We start from the raw sequence: 24,945 nt of genomic DNA, 5'->3' as shown, positions 1-24,945 counted from the left end.
AAAGGAGTTCCTCCTCCTCCCTGCCCAAGATCTCCAGCACTCAGCCATCAGTGCCTCTCAGCAACTCAATGGGGAAAAAAATCCACAAGTGACAAAGAAAGAAAAAGAAAACCCAACCCCCAGCAGTGGGTCTGGCCCCGTTATTCCTGCCCTGGGAGGTGCCTCAGCAGAAGAGCTGCCAAATTTGCTGGTGTGCCTTTGGTGGCACTTTTGAAGGGCACAGCCCCAATGTGAGGTTGCTGAGGACAAAACCTGCCCCCAGCTCATTTTGCAAGCAGTTCATGACCACCATCCACCTGTGTGTTTATTTTAGTGAGCACTGCCAGGTGTGCTGTCACCATCTCACCTGACCCTGATTAATTACTTATTTATATTACTCAAATCTTTCTGCCAAGAAAATGACAGGGTAGTGAAACAAAATTCAGCACTACAAACATGCAGAGGTACAGGGACTGATGTGTGTGATTCCCACAGCAGTGTGGTGAGGCTGGATCACTTGGGATAGGACTGGGAAGTGCTACTTCCCAGTAACTATGACACCACCTCACTCTCTGGCCTTGGTCAAATAATTTACTGCTGGTCTCAGTTTCTACACCCCTTCAAGTGTGTGCCCTGACACACTGGGAATGAATAATTTATTCACGTGTGATGTATGGCATGTCCTCATCCTGGGTACTGCTGTTAATGAAGAAAAAATGAGATTAGTTCTTTTTTTTGCAGTGCTGAAGGTTCATGTGTAAAGTGCTCTGAATTCAGAGAGCATTCTGTGTGTTGTCATGCACTCCTGTTTTATTACTGCATGGATGGGGGTCTCTGATGCTGTGGGAACAAGGACTTAAGTGCTTGATACTTTGATATTTTAGCCACGGAATTAGCCAATCCATTTTTAGACTTTATGCGTTGTTTAAGATGAAAAAACAGTAAACTCAAGCAATAACTTAAGACCAGAAACCTCTTTTAAATATCACAGTGAAGTTAAATGAACCTAATAGGTGTGCCTGGTTTGCCTCCTATTTGCTAAACCATTCTGTTGACTCAGGAGATGAAACAACAGAAGTTTCCTGCAGTCCCCAGCGCAGAAACTCCGGCCACGGTGCTCATGTGAGAGACAGAGGGCTGCGAGAGCCAGGGCTGGGGTTCTGTGCGGAGGGGAGGATGTCAGCAGCTCAGAATCCGGAGATGTTGGCTCCTGCCGTGGCTGTTTGTGGCGCTCCCGCTCGGCACAAGGCAGCGCCCGGCATCCCGGCCATCCTGAGCCGAGGCAGCCTCCTCCCGCTCATGGGCAGCTGAAGGTAAAACACACTTTTTAGACGCTGTTACTAATAACGCGATCACGGAAATAAATCGGAATAGCTGCTGCAAGCGCTAAGGTGGTTCCCATACCCGCTATGGAGAATGAAGCCGGGTGGGCAGCGATGGGAGCGAGTTCCACGGCCGGGAGGGGACAATGGGGCCGGGGCCCGGCGGGTGTCACCCCCGGCCCGGCCTGTCCTTCCCTCCTTCCCCCGACCCCTCGCGGCCCCTCTGCCCGCGCTGCTGAGGGTTCGGGTTCGGGTTCGGGTTGGGGTTCGGCACCTGCCCGGGCCCGGCCGCGGCCGCGCGCCCTTTATGGCCGGAGCGGGCGCGGTGCGCGCTCCCGCGGGGCCGGGCCGGCGGCGTGTGCGGGCTGTGCGCTGAGGGCAGCGGGTCCCGCTCCCAGCGAACAATGGCAGCGCCGGCGCTGCCCGGCACCTCCTGAATGGGCGCAGGCCTGGGGGGGCGGCGGCGACGAGGAGGAGGAGGAGGAGGAGGCAGCGGCGGCGGGGCGAGGCGAGGCGGGAGCCGCTCCCCCCCATCCTCCCTCACGCCCTCCGCCCGTCCCTGCGCAGGAAGCGCGGGGCCGGGGGGCCCGTCCGTGAGGCGGCGGCGGCGGCGGCGGGGGAAGGGGCGGGGGCCGGCGGCGGGAGGCGGGGGCCGGGGGCGGGCGCGTCCACCTGCGCGCGCCGGGCCCCGGGCGCATGGAGCAGCGCTGAGCCGCAGCACCGGCAGCGCCCGGCGGGCGGGGGGAGCCCCGCTCCATCGCGGGCCCCGCGCCGAGGTGAGTCCCGCCGCGGCGGAGCTTCGGCCGCGCACACAACCTCCCCTCCCGTGCCGCGCACCGCGGGGGCAGCGGGGGAGGAGGAGGAGGAGGAGGAGGGGATGCTGATGGCAGCGCCGGCCTGCGCGGAGGCCTGCGGGGAAGTTGCGGGGTGTGCGTGTGTGTGAGGGTGGTCTGAGGTGACATGGGGGGGCGGCAGCTCCGCGCCGTGTCCCCCCCGGGCCGGGCAGGTGCAGCGCGGGGCGGGGGCGCCGCCCCGCCGGGCCCCCCGGCGGCCGCGGGGGCCGCGCTTACTTCAGCCTCGGCCAGAACAAAAACATAATGAAGGATGGGGGGGGATGGGATTTTTATTTTTATTTAAAGGGAAAAAAAAAAAAAAGCCCTAGCCATGGGAGTAGCTGTCACCGCGCGCATTAAACTAGAGAACTGGCTAATCAAATAAAACTGGCTCATTGTCTGAAACTCTATCCCAGCGCAAAATGCGGCTGTGAATGTAATTAACCATCTGTCTGGCGGGCGGCGGAGCGCCGGGTCCGTGCGGTCGGCACCGGGGCGCTGCCGTGCCCGAGCCCCGGGATGTGCCCGGTGTGTGTGTGCGAGGAGGATGCCGGAGCGAGCCGGGGGGGGGATGAAATCCTTGCTGGGCTGCGATGCACGGTGCGCTGGGTGAACCCAAACAAGCCGCGAGGGAGCGGCGGTGGCCGGCTGCGGGCGATGCTCCGCCGCGGGGAAGCCGCGCAGGATGGGCGCGTTCCGGGGATCCGCGGCCGGCGGCCGTGGGTGGGTGCGTGAGGCCGGAGGGAGCGGTGCGCCTGTGCGAGCCCAGGCCTCGCTGAGCCTCTTGCGGGAAAACAAAACGGCTCCGTGCTCCTTAAATCCTCCTCCCGAGGTTTTTTTTTTTTTTTTTTTTTTTTTTTTTTCTCTCCTCCCCTCTCCTCGTTTCCGGCGGTTTGCTCGGTTCTCCCCCTGCCCCGTGCCGGCCCCGAAACCTCTGTGCAGCCATCAACATCCTGGTACTCGGCTGTGCCGCGCCGGAGGTACCTGCTGGCATCGCTGGAGCGGCGTGGTACTGCGGTAACACCGAGCCCGCTGCTGCCAGCGGGGCTCCCTGTGCCTCTACACACGCTCCTGCCTCGAGCTTTGCTGTTTTACAATTTTATTTTATTTTATTGGTGGTTTTGTAAAGGAATAATATAGACGCTAAAAAAATAGGGGTAGTGCTCAAGCAGGTAGGATGCAATTTAAAGTCACTCCGGCTAATACCCCATGCAAGACTGCATTTGTTAAGGTACGTGAGCTGTGCAGAAGGCAGCAGTCTTTAGTGAATCACTTTTGAAAAACAAATACTTGACAAAAGAACCAGACCTGCTAAATGGATAACAATTATGTAAGCCTATAGTAGGTTTTGATGTATGTCAAGTCTGTTAAATAAATCAACCTGTTCAGTGAATAAATCTGCTCTGCACCAATGCTTTATTATAATTTTTTTAAGGGGAATAAACCTGTGTATTTAAGACGTTTTTACTGATGTGGATCTCGTGGCCAAGCCCCATAGCTGCCAGTGACACAAGACAAATCCGTGGGGAGGGTGGGGTGCAGGAGCGTGGGGAGGGATAAGGTGGATATTAAAAACACACAAAGATGTGCATAAGCATTCCTAGTGATAAAATTCTCACTGATCCATGTCTTGATGGAGTATTTGCTTTGCAGTGGCAATGGCCCATACAAAGCTACATTGATTTAGCTTGCTCTGCTCACGATGGCAGTTCTGGTGAATAATTATTTTCCCAAAAGCCCTAACCAAGGGAAGAAAGAGAGTCCCTGCTTGGCCTACACAGTAGTACAGTATCTTTGAAAGCGCGTATCCGGCTGCAAATAAAGAGAGCCAGTTCAAGTGTTACTACACTCAGCAGGAATAAAAGGGAGGCAGAAAAGGGGAGCAGCCAGCCGCCTTCCCCGTGTGCCTCATCCCCTTTCCCTCTGCTCCTCGCCCTCTGCTCAGCTTTGGGGGCAGGGAGGGGGATTTTTAGTTTTTTGTGCGTTTGTTTTCCCTTTTTGTTTTTTTGTGTTTGCTGTTGCCTTTTGGAGGCGAGGCTCTGGCAGCCCACTTAAACTGTTCTGAATGCTGAGGAGTCTCTTTCAGCTGGAAAAAAAAAGAGAAGAGGTTGTGGCCAGTGGGTTTTAACTTCCTTAGCTGGGACAGGGACAGTCTGTGTAGGGCAGTGCCTCGGTGCTGTCCTTCTCTTTTGAGGTGGTGGGGCCTCGTGGATGTTTTTGTCATGGGTCACGTGTGTATCTTTTTCCTGGCTCTGCAAAGAAACCTATGAAAAGACTCAAAAATGTGCTTGCACACAGAAGAAGGCCCCAGGCTTGGGCAGAAAGTGTTCCCAAACAAAGGGGTCCAGGTTGGCTCCTGGGTGTGGGACCCAACCATAGATGTGAGGTGCATTTTTTGGATATTAAGGCTTTTCCATTGTAGCAACAACTCAATCATGCTGCATTCCCCCAGCACAGCACTGAACCATCCCCTTGAAGTTTATGCCCCGTTGCAAACAAAAAGCAGCATTAGGAAATAATCTTTTCCTTGGGCAGAATCCAGGGAGGAGAGCCATGGATGCTCCAGGCCTTGCCCTGGTCCTTGTGGGGGGGGCTCTTTGATGCTGTTGTTGCTGAGTTTGTGTTTGGCCTCCAGAGAGGTGGGTAGCCTGACTGTTTACCAGGTTAAAATTGCTATTGCTTCTCAGTAATGACAGCTTTTGGTCTGTGAGGGTATTTAAAAAAAAATATTTTGAGAATTGGGAGCAAAATAATTGTTATGTAATCCACCTGTTACGTTCAAAGTCCTGTTTTCCACCTGGGAGAGGATTGCACTTTTTTATTTTTATGCTAGATCTTTGTGTACTTTTAGCCCCGCTTGACTTGGCTTTATAATCATTACCTGTGTATACAGTCAGGTGCTTGACGAGCCTGATTTTGTGGAAGCTGCCAGCAGTGAGTAAATGAGCCATGTGGCATAAAACTGAGCAAACCATGTTTTGCTGGTACCTTGCTCTTCCCTCTTTTCTCTGAGCTGGTTGTACATACCCTTTAGTGTCACCTGTGCAGGGCTCTGGGCTGTTCTAGCACCTGATTTCTTACCTGTATGTGGTGGGAGAGGCATGGTGGGATCTCAGCCTTTTGGTTTTAGGGCTCCTGGGTGCTGTTACAACCAAACATTAAATAATTGCCACGTATTGTGTTGCTTAGATGCTGAAGATGATGAACTGGTCTGAGCATCCAGGTGTGGGGGTTTACCTGAAGGATGCAGGAGTTGAGGATAAAACCTGTCCTGCTGCCAGTGCCAGAGGGGGTTGGTAGCAGTGGGGAAATTTGGGAGGGTTTGGGAAAGCTGAGCCAGAGCAGAATTTGCAGGAGGAGCTGTCAGTTCTGCAAATGAGTGCTGAACCCTTATCCTTAGCAAATTCATCTTAGGAAGGGCCAGGGGAAGTGGCTTTGGTGCCGTGGTGCTTTGGACCGTGGTGGTAGTGCTGGGTGGATTTTGTTTGCAGTTCAGGGGAGTAGCATGTAATCTGTGTAATGCTGCTTTTGTGTGCCTCTATTGCAAATTGATGTCTGGGGAATGACATGAAGCAAAGGCTCTAGACCAGCAGGTCTGTGATATTTTTGTAGCAATGTCTTTTTATTCAAAGCAGGTGTCATGGAGATCTTTCATCCCGGGATTTCTTTCATCCCTGGCGTTTGTTAGCTTGTGTTAAAACTTTAAATCTTGAGAATTTCTTCTGTACAGAAGGTGTTCCTCATGTTGCTCTGGCATGGGCTGAGCTATGATTATGCAGTCTCCAAAGAGTGACAGGGATGAGGTGGATCTGTGTCTGCATTGCTACGTCAGCCCTGTGAATAATCCAGGGACGTGGCCCAGTGCCCTCCAGTCACAGGCAGGGTCTGTGCCAGCTCTGTTGGAGGAGCTGCACAGAGATCTGGTGATCCCTGGGCAGAGTTTTCTTCTAACCCTTAAGCATTCAGAAGGTGATTGATGCCCAGCAATCTGAGCTCGTATTTGCAGTCTTGTTTGCTTTTAAAAAAAGCTTTTGACTACGAGATAACTGATTTGCTTAATTTATCCAAGCTCTCGTCTCGATGGTCTCCCATGATGGAAAATTCTGCTGGCTAATTGTTGCCTTTCACTGATCTTATACATCTTTGTTTTGTGCTGCATCTTCAGAATCTGGGTGGATGTGTGACTAGGAGTTTCTGATCAGTCTCCTTGTTGTGATTTACTGGTGTTGCTCCCTCCTGGAAGGTGGAACCACAATCTGCTGGCCCAACAGCTTGGACCCCAGTTAATTAACTCACCCCATCAGTTTAACACCCTTCTAAATTGCCACTGTCAGGACTGTGATCTCTGTCTCTGCCAGGAGCTGTTGCACCAGACCAGGAGTGGCTAAAGAGGGAGCTTGAGGTCAGAGTTGTGATGTCACCTTGAGTGGTGATGCAGTGCCAGTCTCTGGTGTGTCACTGAGGCTGGCAGGAGCAGCAGAGCTTCTAGGCTGGCTTTGACACCAATTAGGGTTTGTTTTTTTGCCAATTTATCAGCTTCCTTCTCTTGCTCTTCTCTTGGGTTTGTGTTGTGCAGAACCCATCCTCGTGGTGGGTTTGGTGGGAAGGTCCCTTCCTGCTTTGGGGTGTTCCCTGCTGGTGTCAGGGTTTCTAAAATAACCAAACAGCCAAGGTGTTTTGTGTCTCTGCTCTCCCCTGGAGTGAGGAGCTCCTCACCTGCTAAAACCCAACATTGTCACTGTCCTTTTCCTGAAGTGCTGAAACTGCTGAGAAGAGGCTGATGCAGTGTGACTGTAACATTTTTGAGGGTATCTGGACACTCAGATGGAGTTATCAGGAAAATGAGCTCTTGTAAATCTTGCAGGACGTGGCCAGACTCAGGAGTGGCTTGGGGTGCTCAGAGCACTCCTGAGAACTTCTTGCTTGTTTCATTCCCAGCATGAGACCTGGGGCACAAATTCCCAGTTCCATTCCAGGTGAGGTCCCTGTTTTGGAGCTGTGTCCTTATTAAAAAATTCAGATTCCTTTCCTTGCAATTGGAAGGATTTTAATTGTGAGTTACAGCACAGAGGAACCAAGTGTAGAAAAGACAAGTTCTGTGGGTGAATTTTGTTTCCTGTACAATGTCCCAATGAATGAGTTGAGTCTTTGATGGAGGAAAGAAGCTGAAGCCTTATGAAGGGCCTGTTTATTGGCATTAATTATTTTTTATTAGTTACAGCATCCATAGTCCGTTGGCAGTAGAAGAGCCCAAAGTAAGAATATTAATTCTTCAGAAGTTTTTCAAAGCTTGCATTTTTCATAAGAAGCTTGTGAAGCTTCAAATCTAAAGCTTCCAAAGCCTTTTTTTTTTTTTTTTTTATTCTTCAGAAGTGCCACTGAAGCTCTTTTTAAAATTTTTCGTATTTTAGCTGAAACTATGAGTTTTACACATGAAAAAAAAAAAAAAAGTTCTTTCCCATCCACTGCACTGGCCCCAATTTTCATGTCCCTGGATGGGTCAGTCAAACCCTCTGCAAGCATCAGCTTTGCTCTGGAGACAGGTGTGGACCCTTTGCTACTAATTTTGTGTCCTTTTCCTCCTCTGGTTGGGGTTTTGGTTGGGATTTTCCTGGGTGGCTGAAGCACAGGTGGATATGAAAAGTGGGTTTGTTTGTGACTGGCCAGTCAGGACAATACTTGACCTTCACAGTTGACTTCAGAGAAACACTGAAACTGCTTCATAGGAACAAGGAGAGTGGCTGGGAATTTAACCACAGGGACTTTGGTGTCTGTTTGGTGAGCAAGCAGCTTTTTTTTTTTCTTTTCTGGTAGCCTCACAAGGTCATGTTTTAATATTCTGAATATGAATTGAAGGGTCATGCTGGTGTTTCAGTGGTAATACAGATGGATGCTGGGTCTTATTTCATATTGCTCCAGGGAATGGAGCAATTAGTAATCTTGGCTCTTGCTGAACCTTGAGGGGGAAAATGAAAATTGCCTTTTTCAGGGTGGTCACTGTTCTCATTTGCATGAAGAAAACTGTTGGGGAACGGGATGATTTTTGCCACAAAAAGTTGTGGTGTGAGTTTTTTGTTTAATGTTATTGCTAACATTACGTGGACAGGTTAACTTCATTGATTTAACGTGGCAAGATGGGTGGAATTTTTGGGAAGATCAGAAGGGGAAGCACTGCTGACCACAATTTTCCAGCTCATGTTAAAGCAAACAAACAAACCCCAACCTCCTTGGCACTGCTGGCTCTGTAGGGAGCAGCACACAATAATTTCCCATGCTTTGTTTATGCCTGCCTCTGAGAAAATCTCCTATATCAAAATCACCTGTCCATGCAGTGAGTGTGTCAGAGGTTCCCTCTGCAGTGCATGGAGCACTCACTGCCAGCTCCTGCAGGAATTCAGCTGCCTGTGACACAACATCATGGCTAATGGGTAACACTGGAGTTCAGGAGCATTGCTAGCCCTGGGTTGATGTGAAGGAGCCACGTGGCATCAGCCCAGCCAGGCATGGCAAATGTGGAGGAACCCCTCAGCCCAAACCTTCCACAGAACAAATAATTTGTCCTAACCCAGTAACCTTCACTTACTTAATTGTATTATTTGTCTGGTTAGCTTATTGTTTGATGGAGAGAGTTTGTACTGCAGGGAAGAGGAGTTTTGTTTATTGTGGCTGTTTCTTTGGTTAATTTGTGCTCCTTCCTTGCTGGGTTTGAATGGTGCCTCATCAGCAGCCTTTTGGGAGGTGGATGGGAGGCTGTGTTTCCAAGGAGTTTCTGCTTTGAAAGAGTGAATTTTGGATTGGTTTGATCACTCAGCATCACAATTTATGGCTGTTTTAGGCAGCACAAAGTTGTGTTTCAGGATTTACCTTCAGGTTATAGTTCATGTCCCTGTACAGTGTTGAGCAAAGAACCACGTGCTGCTTACAGTTCTCTCTTCTTCTGCAAAGGGTGTTTAAAATCTGCTGCTTAATCATCAACAGGGTCAGGTGCTGATTTCACCCTCTGCAGGCATTTCTGCCTTTGCAGGAAGGATGGGCACTGGTTGTGCTGCAGAGCTGGAGCTCCTTAGTGACTGATGTGTTGGCCCTTCTGTGCTTGCTTTTGTGTGGAATTACTGATTCTGATTGCTGCTGGATGGAATTACAGCTTCCAGTTGGTGTGTTAAGCAAACCCTGGGATCTCAGCTTCTTTTTTCCCCTATAAACTACATCCTGCCTTCCTCCCTTGTTTGTGGTGTTCACCTCTGTGTCCTGGAATCCTCACTAGGACCAGTTCAAGTTAATCTTAGTTCTTGCATTAATTTTTCAACCACTGCATGTGGTCTGGGGGGGATTGTTGGGTGAAATGAGTGGCTGGAGACTAAAAACAAAACAACCTTAATGGCAGCAGAGAGCCAAGAGCAGGACTGGAGGAAGGGATTGCTGGTGGGACATTTCAGTGGAGGTGGTGGGGAACAGAGGAAAATGCTGCTTAAATTGTATTTTGAGTCTTTTTGGCCTGGTGTGGTATGGGAAAGTCTTCATCTGCATTGTGATCAGTGAGTTTGTGTGTGGTGGAGTCCAAATATTGTATCAGAAATGCTTTAATGATTGTCTTGTGCCTTAAACCTCATGTGAAAGCAGAAGGGTTATGTTCCCCATTGCAGCCAGCAATAAACATAAAATATCTGAAATCTGCAGCTGACAATATAATTTATGAGTTCTCACCCTCCATTCCTGGGCTGATGTTAAAAGGCAGTTTACAATATTTACATAATATATATATATATATAAAATATATTGTATCTATATAATACATAATTATATTTAAGGGTATTATCCTATATTATATTCTGTTATTTGGTTTGCATTTGCTGAAGGGGCTGTGTTAAATCACTTCTGTGTGAGGGTCAGGTTGAAAATTTGATGTGAGGCTCAGTGTTTAATCAATATTTTTGTTATTTTGTTCATACCTTCATCCCCCTCCCTGCATTTATGAGTACAGCCATACCCTGTGGTGGTGGCTGCTGAACTTGTTATCTGTGGCTGTTTGAATAATTTCTTTTTGGGGCAATATATGGCTGCTTAAATATAAATTACAAGAGGGGAGTGGAGAGGTTGGAATGAGCATTTCCAGGTCTGATGGGGACTCTGCAGGGTCTCCTCAGAGTCCCCAAATGCTTCACACTCTGCTCTATCCTTGAACAATTTCTGTGCATTGCATGGTAAATGGAAGTCAAAATACTTTGTTTGATGTTATTTATTCAAATCTGGAAAGGATGGTTGTGCAAAGACCAAAGAAAAATGGTTTTAGTCTGACAAATGCCAAGGGTTTTTGTTTTGTTTTTAAAGCCCAAACAAACCCTTTGGGATCCTTGGCTGGGTATATAATAGCATGAAATACACCATTCCTTTCATTCTGCTCCCTAAAAATCTAATTTTTTATGCATTTAAAGTGGGAGTTGAGGCAAAAACAGAGTTTAGCTCTGTTGACCTATATTTATGAAAAGAGAAGGCTTGCTTAGTGTTGCAAGGAAAGAATATACAGTGCTGTTGGTATACTCTGACAAAATGTACACACATACTAAAACCACTTCTGGGATTCTTCATCTGCTTACTGAATGTTTAAGCCCTTTCCAGCCAGATTCAATCCATTTTTGCAGTTCATGGCATGCAGATTCAGCTGCCATTAATAGCCATGAAGCATCAGTGAAGAAGGACAGCAAAACACAATAAGCAAGGGAGGGTAGTGGTGCTGAAACCCTCCCTGATCCCAAGGTTTAAAGGTGAACTTTCCAACTTTTTTCCCATTTCCTTTTTGTTGTTTTATTTTTTAATTCAGCCCACTCTCTATAAAGTGCAGTTTAATGGTTATCATGCTGCTTGTTGCATAACTGTGGCACAGATGTTATTTTTTTGTAATGTTGCCTGACATATTTAAAAGAGAAAGAGAGGAAGGGAATTTATACCCTTTGGAGATGAATATGTGGAGCCTATTAGTCTTAAAAAAAAGTGTGAAGAGCTAGTTAGAGCTGGAGCTGGCACATCTCTGAAAGGCTGATCTGTGGAGTGGAGCTCTTCAGATAAAGAATGAATGTGTTTTATCTTCTGGAGTTTGTTGTGTGTGCTACCAGACAGCCTAAAATCCAAACTTGGTGGGGTACCTAATGTTTAGGCACAGGATTAAATATTTTATGGAGCTGAGACCAAATCTAAATACATATTTAATAAAATGCTCTATAGAATTAAGTTCTACAGGATAATCACTGGTGGTGCTCAGAGTTAAAGGATGTGAGGATGAAATGCCTCACTCAGCATGGGTAGTGCTGAATGTTTAAGTGTTTATTTCACTGCAGCTGCAAACAACACCTTTAAAGTTGCTTTTTTATGAAGCTTTAACTGAGAAAATACAGTTAGAAGTACAGTTTTAGCAGAGGGAAAAAAAAATGCATTCAGGCCTACCATTTCTTTGTGGCATAGGCATGAGAACATGAAATCATCTCCTTTTGGCATTTCTAGCAATACTAGAAGTTTTAAAATAGTAGAAATGCAAATAAGTAGAATGAAAATGGCAGCTGCTGTATTTATATTTATTTATGTATAATAACAGGATGCCTGGTGTTTCAGATCAGCACAGTGGATTCTCAGAGTATTTGTTTTATAAACAGGGATGAAGCTGCACAACCCACCTCTCCCTGCTCTACAAAGGAGCAAACCAGCTCACAGGGAAATTAATGACCTGCTAGAAATACAGTTGGGAAGTGAAGCCAAGAATCTTGGCTCCCCAGCCCTTGTTTGAGCCTGGGCAGTGGGATAATTGGGATAAATTGATAAGGAGGAAGAGGAGAGAAAAGGGAGAAATGACACCCACTGTCATGGAGCATCTTTTTGAAGTTGTGGAGTAAAGAGAATTGAAAAGACTCTTCTAAAAGAACTTAAAACACAAAGAACAGGTGAACAGTTATAAAAACAAACAGAACAAAATCTGAGAGTGTTTTTGACTTGTATCTGCCTAGGGCAAGACATTTTGGGTTGGTTTTTATTTTGCTTTTGTTTTGCCCTCTGCCCTTCCCCCTTGCTGGATTACCTACTACAGGAAATAACAAATTATGCAAAATAAATCCTAAATTACAGCTGGAGGAGGCAGGAGCTGCTGTGTGAGGGTAAAATCACAGAGGCTCAGGTGTGAATTTTAGGGCAATCCTTGTGCCTGGGATTTCCTTCACCAAGAAGCAGGTGGGCTGGGAGTTCTTTCCTCAGCTGTGGTGGTCCCTTGTTCCAGCAGAGGCAAGGTGGACACAGCTCCAAGGGCTGGGAATTTTCTCCTTTCCAATCCAGTGACACCCATGCAGAATTCAGTGCTCTGAAAACATCCTCTTCTGGCTGAGCAAGGAGAGGCTGGAAAATCCAAGGCTGAAATAGAAGGTTCGTGCTGATGCAAGCTGTGTTTACTTTTGAAAATTCAGTTTATTAAACTCAAGGCTGCAGAACTCCAGGGATCAGTGATGCTGTCTGAACATCACCTTCCGCACCGCACAAGCAATTTTTCAAAATTACTTTTTTAATTAAAAGTTGTATCGGTTTAATGCGAGTTAAAGGAAAGTTCACAGGCTTAGCGTTGTCTGTGAGATTTGGGGAAGAGCTTTTTAAAAGTTTATCCAAAATAGTGAATATGCATGGGGAGAGAGGGAAATCTCCTTCTGGACTCAGTCCCTGAGGGATTGCAGGGTGAAGGTATTTATTGATTATCAGTCCAGCTCTGCTCCCATCACCTTCAGAAGGAGCTGCAGAGCAGCAGAGTTGGAATATGAACATAAGGAAAACAAGGAGGACTCGAGGTACAGCAGAGGAAAGTCAATACAGAGCTTATTTAAATGTCAGCTGCCTGGAAGAGCTGTGCTCAAAAGCTGTGAGCAGAGATTAGGTCTGGGACACGCCTGGGAGGGAGGTGGCTGAGCAGGGCTGGTGCTGTGGGCAATGCCTGCAAAAGGAAGATGCTGAGGAGGGAGAAGAAAGTGCTGGCTGAAAATTGCACCTGCCAATTAGCTGTGAGCAAGTGATTGGAGAAGTTGTGTGGCTCTTGGGCAGGGGAGGGCTGTGATTGGAGTTGGTGGGCGAGCTGATCCATGCTAACAGTGTTATTCATCAGCACCGATGGCAGAGATTAGTGACACCCATTACAAATGTGTTTACTACCTCTAGATAATGTGTTTAGTTTCTGAATGTATGTGCAGGGTAGGGAGGCTCTGTAAGCACAGGATTTCTGGAATTTTATAGAACTGTAGAATATCCTGGCTTGGAAGGGACCTACAGGGATCATCAAGTCCAACTCTCAGCCCTTTAAATCACTTTAAATCACATTGACTTTATTTACCCAATAGGTCAGAGTTGTAATTCTGTGGCATTTGTCAATGTAAGTGGTTTTATATTTGGGAAGAGCTTGAGGGAAAAAAAATAACTGGTTTGTAGAAGAATAGCCCAATTTTGAATTTCATGGCCATTTTTAATTTGGAAAGTTAGCTACTAATTATGTGTTGTAATAAGAAGTAGTTTTATTACGGTTGTGCCTGAAATAAAATTAGGTTGAGCCCACTCACACAGGAAATATTATTGGAGTTAGCCTCCAAAGTGTTGCACTTGGGGATGTGGCTTAGGGGTGGATTTGGCAGTGCTGGGTTAATGGTTGGACTTGATGGTCTTGGAGGTTCTTCTCCAACCTTAATGATTCTACAAAATCCTCAGCATTTTTGGCAGGACAGGAGGTGAGAAAGATGGGGTGCTGTAGCTCATTGCAACCCAGCCAAGTTTTTGTTTATTTTGTCAGCCTCCTGCTTAGTTCTGAATGCAGTTCAGTGTTTTTGTCCTCAAGGAGGTGAGTGCCTTGTGCATGTGATAACCAGAGGACTGAAGGTTTAACATCCAGCCTGTTTCTGGCAGTGCCACACTTTGTCTTGACCCTGTTCAAAACCTGTGTGGTGTGACCAGTGCTTGCTGAGGCCAGTGGGACCATGAACATGGGAGCAAAGAACAAAACAAACTCTGCTTTGCATGTGTTTTTTTTCCCATCTGCATAAACACACAGAACAAGTGTTTGTGTTCTTACAGTCTTGTTGTCCCACGCTGCCTGCAAACCTGAATTTACTAAAAACCATCCCAATGCTGCACGTGATCCTGTCCTGCAGAGAGGGTGGGAGAGCAAACACCCAGCTCTGTTTGCACTGTGTGATGCTCTTCTGAGCAGAACACTCTTTATTGTCCAGAAGGGACAGTGACCAAGCTGGGCAGGCAGGGATTTTACAAGTACAGGGGATGTGAAGTTGCTGTCCCCCTCTTTGGCATTGACTTTTATTTTCCAAAATGTGTGATGACAGCAGAACAGTGGGCAAGGGAAGTAGGTTTGCATTTAAAATACACAGGAGGTATCACTGAGCCAGTGCTGACTTCTCTCCTGGCCCTATAACAGTGCCATCACTTTTCTGTCCTGTTCACCCCACTTGTTTAATGGGATTATTGATATGGACGTGTTTGCTTCCCAGGAGTGTGCTGAAAATTAGTTTGGAAGTGTGTTGAAGAAGTCTCTCAGTACTGCTTTAAAAATACTTTCTGATTTCTTTTAGTAAAAAAGAAGTTTAGCTCCTCCTCTGCTGGAGTTTTCTCCTTGCATTTTTTCTGTGTCTTGTGTGTTGTATCCCATGGCTCTTTCCTGCTTTATAAAACGTTACATTTTATCCTGTGTTGGAGACTCACATTTTCAGTTTGTGTCTTATTTCACAGAATGGGAATAGGAGGCAACCTTCAAAGTTTGGGCTGAAAAACTTCCTCTTTAGATGACACAGAGGAGTTCTCATGCTTAATTGAAAGGTTCAGGATTCTGTTTTCAAGACTTCTAGTGAAAGGTGGAGAGCTCTTTTTGCAGATTACTTGTGGCCAGGACTGATTTCTTGTCCAAAAATTAACCTCTTTCAGCAGTTTTTTTTCAAAAGGCAACTGAGGAGCCAGTGGCAAGAGGGGGTAGAGTTAAGAGGAACACTTTCTGTAGCATTTAAATGAGACATTTCTTGGAGGGAATCCTTCCAAGAGGGGTTGACTGAAGGTGGTATTAAAATGCTTGGATGTTACTGGATGATGAAGGGAAGGAACGAGGATATCAGTGCTGGGGGAGTGAAGAATTTACTTTTTCAGGGCAAGGGAACAGCACCTCTCCCTTACAACTCTCACCTGAAGCCCATGTTTCTTTCCCCTCGTGGACTTCTTTGCTTCTCCTTTGTCTTTCCCTTCAGTATCAAAGCTGCTTCCCCTGGAGGTTTTCTTGGCTTCTGGTCCCTGAGTTCACACAGGGGATGAGATGAAACAAGGCAAACCTGGTTCTAATTCTGCTGCATAATGGAGATGAGCAGTACTTACATAACAATATCCTGGGATGTTAATAGATTTAATAACCCAGAAAGGTGGGAAGAGGTTCTGAATTACCTATGAAATGGCATCTAACTAATGAAGTTTACAGGAAGCTCATCTCTTTGAAGGAGAGTCAGATGGTAGGAGCGAGACTTCTGCATATGCTCAGAAGAGGAGACAGAATGAAGCTGCCTGTCCTAATCAGAATAAAACTCCCATTAAAAATAAGTTCTGAGGTGCTGTTGGATTATGCCAGTAATACAGAGCTTCTAGTTCAAGTCTTGCAAAAATGTAAACAGCAGAGGCTCCTTTAGATTTAATCTCTTTTTTCCAAGTGTTGATATGTTCCAATCTTGGGGATTAGAACTCTGTATGTGCCCAGTGAAAACAATTGGTTCATTAATGCTGTTTTGTTAGACCTTGCCCCCCTCTTGCCATGGTGATAAGGGACCTTAATTAGATCCCAGAACAAATGCTGGAGAGCTTGACAAAAAGGAGAAACATGGGGAGGGGGTGGAGAAATCCTGAGATGTTGTTAGCAGATACATGCAGAGAGCTGTATCCTGCAGAGGAGAGGCTGTGCTTTATGGAAAACACTGCTTTCCTTTCCCAGGGACACAGCCTGTGCTGCTGGGCTGGAAACATCCTTGGACAGTGTGTAGGATTAGCTTCCTGCACATCAGATCCTGCTCCCAGGTGTGGGCACCTTGTCCTGGGACACTGGACAAGGAATGTGCTGCTGGCAGAGCTAGAAATGTGTATTCCTAAATCTGTGCTGGATGCTGCTGGTGTTCCCCCATGATAAGTAGCCAAATCTTTGGCTTGATTTGTATTTGAACAAAAAAAAAAAAAGTCTTTGTGGGGAGGGTTGGAAAAGGAGAATGAGGAGAATTGAGAGGATTTTTATGAATGCCATCAGCAGAGGGGGTGTAAGCAAAAGGGGGAATTCAACAATGAAAGGGAAGGTTGGCAAATAATGTTAGCTGAAAAAAAAAAAAAAGAACTTTCTTTGAGAAGCAGATCTCCATGTGGTTTCAAAAAAGCAAGCATGCAGAAACATAGGTATTAAAAATTGAGAAATGCTGGGTTCTTCTGTTTGTTTTCTATTGTTGGGTGCTCAGGTTACACCTTCAAAACTTCCTGTGCCATCGCTGAGGTAGAACATTAACTTCAGGTTAAAATCTCAGCTTTTCATTAACTGCATTTCCAGTCTGGAAGCAGAGGACTGTGCCTATCAGCTCTCATACCTTTGTCTCCAGTCTTAAATTACTGTGCTGCCTGATTACTTGTACTTCATAATTATTCTTAACTTAAATTATCCTTCAATAAACTAAAATAGGATTATCTCTCTGAGTCTCTCATAGGAAGTATATTCTTCTGGCCATAAGACAGTTTTTTCTCTGAGCAACTAATTTATTAATTTATTTTTATTTTCATGTCAGGTTTTCTGTGTCACAGTGACATGTTGTGGTGCACAGGTGAAGATGTTTCAAGCAAAATTTATTGCATTACAAGATGATGCATAAAAGCCAGCCCTGTTGTCAAGATCTATCAAGTACTTTAAAGCTTGGAATTGGATCTCTGTCTAGCCTAATATTTTAGGAACTTCTAAGTAAGAACAAGGTGTAATTCCTCTATTTTAAAAAATAGACCTCTGCAAAGCATGCATCAAACCTGCCAGCATTTTAGTAAATATATCAAAAAGCAAATTCAGGTGCCTGTAGACCTACATCTCATTTAAACACATTATAGTAGGTGCTAAAGTAATCCTGTGAGAGGCAGGTGTTATCTCTGAGCAAATACAGAACTGTCCATCAGCCCTGATGATGTGAGAGTGCCTCTGTGTGATCTCCCTGTGCCTGGGGAAGCATCAGGATCAAGTTGTGTGGCACTGAAATATTCTGGATTTGCTGCTTTGAGCTGGGTGGGTTGGACAGGGCTTGGTTCTCAGGAGTAAAAGAAGCTCCAGGTATCATGGTTTGCCCAGGCTGGCTGTGACACTGATGCAATAAGCTCATTTTAACAAAGGCAGCTTTGTGTTTCCTGAAATGTGCTCAGGAAAGAGAAACTATTTGAAGTTTGTTAAGTACGAGGTGTCTTGCAATTTCTTACTCATCCACTATTTCTGTGTGCTTCCAATACCCTTTTTCAGGATATTTATTCAAGGTTAACAGAACCTTCTTTACAGTTCTTGCTGTTCTTTCAAAACCCTGGTTTTCATTATTTTTTAACTTATCTAGAGAGCACGGTGGCCTTAAACATCCAGGACTATCCAGTATTAATTTCTGTTTTGCAAGAACAGAAAGAGGCTTTTCTTTAGAACTGAATGGGAACTGAGGTGGTTCAGTTTTCCAATTTTCCTTTGCAGACTGAGAGTGACTGTTTGAGCTTAAACAAGTTGTAAGGGTTATAAAGACAATTTCATGGACCCTCAATGGAAGGAGATTTCAGATAAATACATCCAGGATGGCTGTAGTTTTAGGAACATTAATAAAATAAGAGATGAAGGTAAAATAGGAGGAGGAGATGGAGGAGTGAGAGGAGGGTGAGCAGCAGAACCTCTGCCTGCCACTTAATTGCACCTCAGAATAAACTGGAGACCAGGTGTCCCTGCTCTGTAAACCTGTGGTCTGCAAAATTATTGTCAGATAAACATTACTGCAGGAAAAAAACCCTGTAAATTCAGGCTTTTATGGGTTATAACATTGTTAGTTGTAAATAACACCATTAAAATCCACCCTTTTCAGACAGATGCTTCAGGAAAAGTGAATATGAACTCCTGCCCATCCTTAGGAGTGTGATTGCTGCAGAATTCAGGGAAGGTCTCAGAGGGCCTGGAGCTGTTCTAGAAGTGGCTGCTGGTGTGGTGGGAGCCTGGTGAAAATTTCAGTTTGGAAATTGCCTTTGATATTTTTAAAGCTGCAGAGATTGATTCTGTGTTGTACCTGGTTGAATATCTTGAATTTTTGGGGGGAAAAAAGACAGGCAGAGAATAAGCCAACTATATCACTTAATATTAAGTTGAACTTGCTTATGGGTTTGGTTTGAAAGGAATAATATGAATATTTCTGTCTTTGTCAGTCCCCCCCCATGGCAGACTTGCTGTGTGCTGGTGATGGAACTGTCTGACTTGGGTTGGAATTGCTCCTGTCAGGGCAGGAAATGCACAGTCAAGGTATTAAATAATGTGATTAGATGATCTAGAGGATTTAGTCCTAAATCATGATTTATTTTTTTTTAAGCTGTTGTTCCTAGTGCTTAGACATATTATCTAAGAATAATGTTTGGCTTCTACTAAGTCAAAATAAAAGTCACCATTTTTAAAGTCACCATTTAAAGCTCAGATTTTGAGTTAAAACTCAGACCTTGGCTAATTCCCACCTGTGGCTGTCTGGTCTGTGTGCAGATGAACACAGAGAGCAAAGTGGAGGTGCCAAAATGCCAAGAGCTCCCTGTTCCCCAGGGCAGCAGCAGCACAGGGGAGGTGTGTGGCTTCAGGAAGACACCTCTGAGTTAAGCTGATAAAACCTCTCTTTAATCCTTACTCTGGTTTCCACCTACTTCAATTAATTATGGAGATGAGTTGTTAGTGGTGAGTTTTATGAAACCATGTGTAAACAGTGTGTATAATGAAAACAATAAAGACCTCATTTGTAGATCAGACATTAGGGAGGTAGGATTATTTCCTGGCTCAAAGCAGGTGTCAGTTATGTGGATGGTTCCCTTTGTGTGCAAGTTTCATGGCAGACAAGTGTTTTGCAGGGAATTGTGCACTTTGGAGAGGTGTCTGGGTTTTACAGGCTGGGCTTGTGCAAGTGCTGTCCAACTGGTGCATCCTCATCCCTGCTGAGCTGCTGGAGCTGTGCAGTAATGGTGCAGCCACACCAGCAGAGAGATGTGTGTGGGACAGGTCCTTGGTGGCCTGGCTTCTGCTTTTAGTTTCTCCTGAGCTGATTGTTGAAGCCTTGCATTAAAAAATGAAAACTAAGTAAGGATTGAGTGGAACAGTCTGTTCAAAGTCTTGATTTGACAATTCAGCATATTCTCTTGGGAGAGTTTCATCATGTGTCTGAAGTATGTCCAGGACCAGGACTGTAAGAGAAGGAATCAAGGTGTCTGGGGATGATGCACAGCTTGTCTAATGCCAGCTCAGCAATCCCAGTCAGGGCTGGGAGTCACTTGCCAGGTGTGTGTGCTCCACCCAGCCCTGGGACTCGTTGGCTGCTGTGAGGTGGCAGCTGATGCTTGTCTTGGGGCAGGAGGAATGTCTGCTCATCTTCTGCAGCTGGGCTGCTGCTCCTCTCTTCTTTCCAGCTCTCCCAGGCAGAAGAGTAGCCCAGCAAAAAAATGTGGGGTGATAGCTGTGCCTAAGGGAAAGCTGGAGCTGCAGGGAGCATCAGACTGCTGTCTCCAAAAAACACAGCTCTGGTCTGAGCCACACTTTGGCTGTGATGTCTCTTGAGTGTTGTGGAACAGGTGGCACCATCTGGCAGGTCAAGAGGTGCCCAGGCAGCAGAACTGCTGTCAGCAGGGTGGTGATGGGATGGCAGAGATTGGGGAGCTGTGGTGGTGGGATGGCAGAGATTGGGGAGCTGTGGTGGTGATGGGATGGCAGAGATTGGGGAGCAGCAGTGATGGGATGGCAGAGATTGGGGAGCAGTGATGGGATGGCAGAGATTGGGGAGCTGTGGTGGTGATGGGATGGCAGAGATTGGGGAGCTGTGGTGGTGATGGGATGGCAGAGATTGGGGAGCAGTGGTGGTGATGGAATGGCAGAGATTGGGGAGCAGAGGTGGTGATGGGATGGCAGAGATTGGGGAGCAGCAGTGATGGGATGGCAGAGATTGGGGAGCAGAGGTGGTGATGGGATGGCAGAGATTGGGGAGCTGTGGTGGTGATGGGATGGCAGAGATTGGGGAGCTGTGGTGGTGATGGGATGGCAGAGATTGGGGAGCAGTGATGGTGATGGGATGGCAGAGATTGGGGAGCAGTGATGGTGATGGGATGGCAGAGATTGGGGAGCTGTGGTGGTGATGGAATGGCAGAGATTGGGGAGCAGCAGTGATGGGATGGCAGAGATTGGGGAGCAGTGGTGATGGAATGGCAGAGATTGGGGAGCAGTGGTGGTGATGGAATGGCAGAGATTGGGGAGCAGTGGTGGTGATGGGATGGCAGAGATTGGGGAGCAGCAGTGGTGGTGATGGGATGGCAGAGATTGGGGAGCAGCAGTTCTACAGAATACAGCAGCCTGTAATGTTGGTCTGTATATATTTAAAATATAAAATTGATTATGGTAGTTCATCTCCCCACTACCCTGATTTTTGGTTGCTTTAACCAAGTGACACAGTCAAACTTGTAAGTGCAAAAATGTCCAAGAAATTAAATTAGCAAGCTAAAAGTGATGGTGTGGAAGGGGGCAGGAGGTAATTAAAAGATAAGGCTTTGTGAAAAGCTTGATTCTAAGATTTGTAAGCAGATGTTCAGAGGGTAATTTTTCCTTTGTGTTCACTGGGAAGTTTCTGTTTTATTCTTGCTTCTCAGTTGATGACAGAATAACAATACAGCTCTGAGTCTGTTGTGAATAAACTCCTGTGCACTTTTTTCCATAAAAATTCTTTCTGCAGTATGTGGAAGTTTACCACAGACACATCATGGCTGTGTGATTGTGTACAAGTACTAAATGCTCTTGGTATCCATCAGGTTTAGTTCTGCTGCAAAAGCAACACTCTGGTCCTGTTGCTTGCTGGTGATGTTCTTTAGCAAGTGTTTTTAATCCCTTTTTTTCACAGAAGGTTAAACTGAGAGTGGGAAGTTATGGTTAGTTGTGTAAAGGTGCTGGGGACTCCCAGTTCCCAAGGATGTCAGTGATGGCAGTCAGGCTGCAGAGCAAAAAAACCTCCTGTTCTCCCATTGAATCTTTCAGTGCAGGGTTCCCTGTACATAACAGGAGCTGGTGGATGTTCATCCATGCATTGTGTTGATTTTTTTATTGTACTTTTTATGTTCTAGGAAGACCTGAAGCAGTGGCAGCTACAAGGACCACTGCAGACTGTTCTGCTCCATCCCTGGAAATGTCCAGAGCCAGGTCTGATGGAGCTCTGAGCTACCTGGGATAGAGGAATTTCTTATTTATATGAAAAGAGATGAGCTTTAATGTCCCTTCCAGCCCAGGCCATTGTGATTCTCTGATTGTCTGGTCTATATAAAAGATTTTCTGCAGTTTCACTCCAACTTCTGATCTCCAGTGGTGGGTGCAGGCAGTGATCACCAGGCTCTGCAGGAGTGTCTCAGAGTAAATGAGGTTGTTAATCAGGGCTGGGGCTTCCTCTACTTGCTGAAAGCTAATTAGGACTTGCCCAAAACTATGCATTTTAAATGGCCTAATTGAACTGTTCAGCAGTTGAATTTAGCTGTAATGGAGGCCTAAAGTTTTGGTGGTTGTTGTCAGAGTAGCAGAAGCCATTTATGGTTTGTGATGGTCAGTGTGTAACAGTGTGGTTACATTGCATCTCCATCTTCCTGTGGAATAAACCCCGTGTTCCAGTGGAATAAAAAAGAATCAGAATCCCACTTTTACTGGCTTGGATGCAACAGAGAACAACCTTATCCCCAAACTCACTGGCTAAATTCGACTGGAGCCTTTCCCTGCTTCCTAAACTCCCCATTATTGTTTTAAGTCCATGTATTCAGTATTCTTGATGCCTGTCCTAAAGCTGCATAGCATTTCTGTAAAATACAAAATACCTTGTGACACTTGCCATTTCTTACTACATGTACGACCTCTGGAATATCTCCAAAGCTCTGGAAAAGAATGAGATTTTCAGTAATGGCTTCAGGCATTAAGGGCATAAATACTGTTGAGTATCAGTGGGATTTATGCTCCTAAGTTGCTGTAAATGCTTTTGAAAGTCACATCCAAAATGTAGCATTAAGAACAAAATATGCTGCTAGTTTTTTTAAAGCAGATGTGTGATATAAATGAACAATAAAATGAAAGGTGCTTTATAATGTTATTCTTGTGGAAGAATTGTTAAATACATAATTATTACAAACAGCTGAATTTTGGAGAGCTTTCTTGTCAGGCTTGCAGTTTGGTGTGTTGATATTCATCCAGCTCCAGAGAGAAAGGAACTGAGATTTCAGGGCAAAACTCCTTTAGTCTGTTGTTAATCAAGAAGAAATTTCTATATATTCCAACTGAGACAAGAAAATACCCCCAGTTCTCAAGAAATGTTCTAGTACACTGATTGTTAGATGTAAATGAGACCCTGTCATTAAAATCCATAGATTCACGGTGCTAAATGACAAATTGCAGTTACCACATCACTTAATGCACCATTCTTTTATTTTAATATCTTGCAGGTTTGTTACTGCTTAGCAGTGTCTGGGAGGTTTTCTGGGGGTTTGGGCTGTTGTGTCTGGGAGATTTTCAGGGCTTCTAGGTGGTTTTCCAGTGGAAATTGGTTTTTCACTGACCCTTGAATTTCCCAAAGGCAGGGAATGTGCTGTTGCTCCACGAGCAGATCCCTCCTACTTTTCTTCTCACAAGCCCCAAACTATCTTTTCCCACTTGCTCTAAAGATGGACCATTTCCCCCTCCTTCCTTCCTGATTCCAGCACTGCGTGTCATTATTTAGATTTGTAATTTCTGAATTCTCTTCCTGAAGAGGTGGCAATTCCTCTGGGAACGTCTCCGGCGTTTTGCCTGTGCCCAGCTGCTCTCCCATCATATCACTGCGTATTTATGGGGCTGGGCACTCCTATTAGCAGTTGTAGTTACATATTTAAACATACTTCACATAACTAATTATGTTTCATGGCCTGTAGCCAAATTGACTAATTCTGCCTCCTTGAAGCTCCAGAAAAATACACATATTTAGAACGTGGCTAAAACTTCCCTTTAGCGACTCAGTGACGTTTCCCTGAGGTTGGGCTGTTTTGGGTGGGCAAATAAAGGTGTTTCAATGTGAGAACATTTGGAACCAATTTTCCCATCTCTCTTGTCTCCTTGTTTTGTTTGTTTTTTTTTTTTTTTTTTTTGGAGCCTGTTTTTGGTGGCAGCTGGTCCCTGTTCCAGCCGAGGGGGCTTGTTCTGCGTGGACGTGCTGGTTGGGCTCCTTCACATCATCAAATGCCAAAGATTTGTCTTAAATAAACTCCTGAGGTCTCTACTTTTTAAAAAATCATCACACAGAGCAAGAGGCTGGGCCAGCTGCTTGCATTATTGCCCCAGAGAGGAAATACAGACCAACTGTGCTGGAAATGGAAGTGGCTGGACTTACATTTAGAGTCGCTGGTTTTTATTTGTAGAGCTGATTACAGACTTTTACAGGCAATTATCAAAAATAAGGAAAGTCTGGGAATTTTTTTTTTTTCCTTGGTGTTGTTCTGCAGGTTGTGTGTTCCCTCTGAAATGCTTATTGCTGGCAGGCTGGGCATTTTTGCCTGGTGTCTGACTGTATTTCCATTTTGGAGCCCCAGCATCCCACCTGACAGCTCTCACATCCCGCTGCCATCCTGCTAATTGCTTGGCATTCCCAGGATTTTAGTGCAAGGTGTTCACGTGCAGAGATCTCCCTCTCACAGGTGGAATGGGGTTTTTTTTTTATTTATTTGGTTTTGCTAGCCTAAGTTGGGTTTGGAATGGGAAGCCATTAAAGGATAAAAGCAACACACATGCCTGTAGAGGTCAATTTAACTGGTACAGCAGCACAAAAACACACAAAGGACCCATGTAACAAAACCTAATCGGCTTTAGCTTGAGGGTTACCACAACCCACATCTTTGAGATTGCTGCTATCAGTTACATTTTTACAGTTCAGCACTATTTTTTATTGCAATTGAAGCACAATATTTGTACCTATTAGCCTTTGAGTTTCCTTTTTAGCTCCCTCCCCATAAAGCGAGATGCAGCATTATTATTAAACTATTCTCCGGGCTAAACACTGTGAATGTCATTCATGCCTGTGTTTATTAATACAGCAGGAAGAGGGAGAAGCTTGAGCTTGTCTGGTTTGCTTGACTTGCATCAAGGATAACTTTGCAAGAGAGAGAGAGCTTTCAATAAGGATTCAAAATTGCATAATGAAAAGGTTCTGGAAATAATTATAAAAATCAGACTGAAATCACTTTGGAGAATTGTCGAGGGTTTTATTTTATTATTTTTTTTTATAATATATATATTTCTTTTTTTTTACATTCAAATTGGCAATGAAGTGTAATGAAGACAGTCAGAAATAACCCCTGCCACCCACGCAGGGTATATATAGAGATTGTATTTACTCTGCTGTGCAAGCATCTACTGCAAGATGGCACATTAAAATGTGAACAAAACAGCACATCCCCGCTCCTGGATGCCGCAGTGCTGCTCGCATCTGATAAACAGTTGGAGTGGGGAGCCGTGCTGAGCGCGTGCAGCAGCTGCTGCCACTGCCAGGCAC

The 24,945-nt window shown here is 45.5% G+C and overlaps 1 protein-coding gene across 1 annotated transcript in view; it reads left to right on the top strand.

The window, feature by feature from the left end:
- Positions 1-1,975: 1,975 nt before the first annotated feature.
- NEXMIF (neurite extension and migration factor) overlaps positions 1,976-24,945 on the top strand; it is a 155,354-nt gene continuing 132,384 nt past the window's right edge. The window contains exon 1 of the mRNA XM_056491447.1: positions 1,976-2,077. The gene's annotated coding sequence lies outside the window, so the exon portion shown is untranslated. The remainder of the gene's footprint in view (positions 2,078-24,945) is intronic.

This window comes from Oenanthe melanoleuca, chromosome 4A (assembly GCF_029582105.1).
Source record: "Oenanthe melanoleuca isolate GR-GAL-2019-014 chromosome 4A, OMel1.0, whole genome shotgun sequence".
Taxonomy (NCBI): Eukaryota; Metazoa; Chordata; class Aves; order Passeriformes; family Muscicapidae; genus Oenanthe; species Oenanthe melanoleuca.
The sequence above is the reverse complement of the archived record's forward strand: the minus strand, read 5'-3'. Positions and strand labels throughout refer to the sequence as shown.